Here is a 4524-nt window from a genome sequence, read left to right on the forward strand (position 1 = left end):
CAGAGGCTGCCCTCCTTCCCCTGGGCGGAGAGACTGGCCAGGATGGCAGCACACTGGGGGTCCCAAGTGCGCCCTGGAGCAGAAGGGGAACGACGCGGGGATCTCCCAATGCCTTCCTTTTGCTCTTAAGTCTCCCCACCCTACATGTCCACATCTCAAAACTCAGCAGTCCCTAGCACAGCGTAGGCTCTTCACTACAGGTTGTGCTTGGCCTTTCCCCAGAGCTGTAGGATACAGACGCCCCGATGCCTCCCCAGGGTCAGAGTACCTACCAGGCCTGTCTCAGGAATACGAGGTGCTGCTGTGAAACACACAGTCCTCTACAAATGCAAGGATGTTGTTACAGAAGGATACTGAGGGTTAAGCAATGAAAGGGGAGCCTGTTAGAATATTTTAAAGCGCGTACAAACATCCGTGAGGCTGGTGCTTGCAGGGAGGGAACGGCCAGGGCCATGCTTGTGAGGCCTTGACTTTGACACTTTCTGGAGCCCGCTAGGCCTCGCAGACATCAGGGTGCTCTCCTTCCTCCTTCCTCCCTCCCTGACCAGTCCAGTCATTCTTGGTCCCCTCCCTTCACCCAGGCCATGCGCGGCGCACAGGGCCTCTGCGGGTTGGAAGGGCCTGCTGGGCCTGAGACTTCCAGACTCTGTGGAACAACGCCGGTCCTCCTCAGACGGGCAGGATAGACCCCAGCACCGCAGGGAAACCAGTGTGTGTGTCTCCCAGAAGTGAGGACTTGGTGCCCCCAAACAAGAAGAGTCAGTCAAGATGTCTCTCCTTGCCCAGGTTTTTATGGGCATCTCAGGGCAGAGAAGAGGGCTGGGGGTGTAACGTGTCTCTCTCTGTTTCTCTGATTAGCCTCCTACACTCCCCGATGAGGACTGGAGTGAGGGGAGGGGAGGAGTACAGGGCGGAAGAGGTGAGACTGTGCCTTTCAGGAAGTTACTGCAGCCTCTTTTGTTTTGCCAGAAATAAGTTTAATCAATTTCACCTTTTTTTTTTTAAGGTAAATCCTCCCATGAGAAATTTTACATGACCTGGCATGTGAAGGTTTGCTCTTTGATTCCTTTAAAAGGTCTTCACCCCAGTGCACAACTTCATTCTCGCTAATATTTCCATCAAGTAATTAACAAATGACAAACAAATCCAAAGAGATGGTGAATCATTACATCTACCAAATGCTGGGCTGTCTGGGACACCTGAGACCCCTTTGTACACTCTGGGTTTCAGTAGTGCCAGAAGTAGACCTTGATCTATTGTCTTTATGGGTTTTTTTTAATTTATTTATTTTTGGCTGCATTGGGTCTTTGCTGCGCGCGGGCTTTCTCTCTAGTTGTGGTGAGTGGGGGCTACTCTTCATTGCGGTGCATGGGCTTCTCATTGCAGTGGTTTCTCTTGTTGCGCAGCATGGGCTCTAGGTGTGTGGGCTTCAGTAGTTGTGACACACAGGCTCAGTAGTTGTGGATCGTGGGCTCTAGAGCGCAGGCTCAGTAGTTGTGGCACACGGGCTTAGTCGCTCCACGCATGTGGGATCTTCCCGGACTAGGGTTCGAACACATGTCCCCTGCATTGGCAGGCGGATTCTTAACCACTGCACCACCAGGGAAGTCCCAGATCTATTGCTTTTAAATCAAGTAATCTAGGGTTTTAAAAAATAATTCAAAGTAGACAGAAAAAAATCTTGCATAATCATTTTGTAGTAGTATCCCTGCCAGGCCAGTGGGCAATGACAGCTTCACAGGGCTCTTATCTGCCCAAAATTACTCTTATCTATCCCAAATTAAAGGAAGTTTCCATTTCAGCAAGTTGGAGCAATTCAGAGAAGAAGCAATGACCTGAGCTTTGGCAAACAAAATTAGAAGTTGGTCCTTCTTCATTTCTTCTTTTAACCAAGGTTCTCTCCCCCTTTGGATTTTATAAGGGCCACAGACCACTCCAGAGATCCCAAGCCAATCTCCACTTATTTATGGGAGAAAGACAGAATAAACCACATGATGGAGAAAATCTCAAATGTCCCTTACAGAAGTAAGTACACATGAAGCTCCTTCAAGGTCCATACACTGTGCCAAACCCAGAGGCTGGGGATGGGGAGGAGGAAGTCAGAGATGGATAAGAACAATGTCTTCCTTCTAAGAGCTCAGCTGTCCAGTGAGAAAGCAAGCACAAGATACAAGGTCCAGGACTTCCCTGGCAGCACAGTGGTTAAGAATCCGCCTGCCAATGCAGGGGACAGGGGTTCGAGCTGTGGGCTGGGAAGATTCCACATGCGCGGGGCAACAAAGCCTGTGCGCCACAATTATTGAGCCTGTGTTCTAGAGCCCATGAGCCACAACTACTGAGCCCGCATGCCACAACTACTGAAGCCCACGCACCTAGAGCCCGTGCTCCTTAACAAGAGAAGCCACTGCAATGAGAAGCCTGTGCACCACAATGAAGAGTAACCCCCACTCGATGCAACTAGAGAAAAGCCTGAGCACAGCAGCAAAGACCCAATGCAGCCAAAAGTAAATTACTTACTTAATTTATTTATTTATTTATTTTTAAAAAGATACAAGGTCCACTGGGATATGGACAAAAAATTATGGGAATCTATAGGGGGGTGACTGATAAGATCTGGAAAAGCTGTTCAGGGAGGTGGGATTAGAGCTGAGCCACTCAGCAGTGAGATGGTAGACGGGAAAAACATTTGCATGGAAGTAAAATAGGAGAATATACCAATGTAGTAGAAATGTGGGGTGTAGAAATATTGGATGTCCATAGCTCAGGAAGAAATGGTTTCCAACCAGCATCACTGACCATCACCCCATCCTTAGGTCTGGGGCATCTAGAAAGAACACCAAATTTACCAGCAACTATGATCCTTCTAGGCTCCGCTTACTGTACTGCTGATCTGAAAGTACCTGCTAGCTTCATCTGACCACTTAAAAAGCAATTCTCAGGCCCATGTCAGTGGCTCAATGGAGATATTGCAATATAGACTGCTTCTTCCTGAAGTCAGAGCAAGTTCGGCGCCAAGTAATGAATTGCAAAGGGAAGGTGCACTGATGCAGACAGAGCTGCCTAAACAAAGGTACCTGCTAGAGGCTCTCCGGGTCTTCCATGGGTGTTTCTGAAAGGCTGCAGGTTTGCCGTGGGGCTCTTGCATCCAGAACTGCTCTTGATAAGAGTTTTCCCCCTATGAGGAAAACATGATAAAAAGATTACTGTAATTCCTATTTTTAAGTAAAGCAAACATATTAAAATAAGTTCTCACATAATTTATGATAAAGTAGAATTGGTGAAACATAAATTCATGAGCTATTTGAGTAAGAAAGTTTACTGATTGTAATTTTGTCCCACCCAAAGTTTTCTCTTATTTTCACATAGTGGGCAATTTCTCTAGTGATTTCCAAAATGCTATCTCAGTTAGCTAAGTTTTGTTCAGTATAGCAACATTTTAATGTTGTATTCTTTATTTTTTTAATTTTTATTTCTTAAGGTATATTTTTTAATTTTTACATGTATTGCTAAATAAACTGTATATTTAAGAATAATTTATACTGGGGCTTCCCTGGTGGCTCAGTGCTTAAGAATCCGCCTGCCAATGCAGGGGACACGGGTTCGAGCCATGGCCCAGGAAGATCCAACATACCACGGAGCAACTAAGCCCATGTGCCACAACTACTGAGCCTGCGCTCTAAAGCCCATGAGCCACAACTACGGAGCCCACATGCCACAACTACTGAAGCCCATGCGCCTAGAGCCCATGCTCCGCAACAACAAGCCACCGCAATAAGAAGCCTGCACACCGCAGCGAAGAGTAGCTCCCACTCACTACAACTAGAGAAAAAGGCCGTGCGCAGCAATGAAGACCCAACGCAGCCAAAAATAAATTAATTAATTCATTTAAAAACTAATAATTTATATCACTCACTAGGGTGATGATTAGTTGGAGGAAGAACATTTACTAGTGCTGTATTCATGACTATCAGTGTTTGAACAACTAATTTTAGTGTTTTATGTTATTAGGTTAGATGGATTAATTTTACAAGAAACACAATGTATAAAACACATCATTGCACAAAAACAAAGGATCATGAGAGATTACTACAAGCAACTATATGCCAATAAAATGGACAACCTGGAAGAAATGGACAAACTCTTAAAAATGCAAAACCTTCCGAGACTGAACCAGGAAGAAATAGAAAATATGAACAGACCAATCTCAAGCACTGAAATTGAAACTGTGATTAAAAATCTTCCAACAAACAAAAGCCCAGGACCAGATGGATTCACTCATGAATTCCATCAAACATTTGGAGAAGAGCTAACACCTATCCTTCTCAAACTCTTCCAACATATAGCAGAGGGAGGAACACTCCCAAACACATTCTACGAGGCCACTATCACCCTGACACCAAAACCAAAGATGTTACAAAGAAAGAAAACTACAGACCAATATCACTGTTGAACATAGATGCAAAAATCCTCAACAAAATACTAGCAAACAGAATCCAACAGCACATTAAAAGGATCATACCCCAT

Source organism: Mesoplodon mirus, assembly GCF_964341445.2.
Source record: "Mesoplodon mirus genome assembly, chromosome: 2".
In the NCBI taxonomy this organism is placed as follows: Eukaryota; Metazoa; Chordata; class Mammalia; order Artiodactyla; family Ziphiidae; genus Mesoplodon; species Mesoplodon mirus.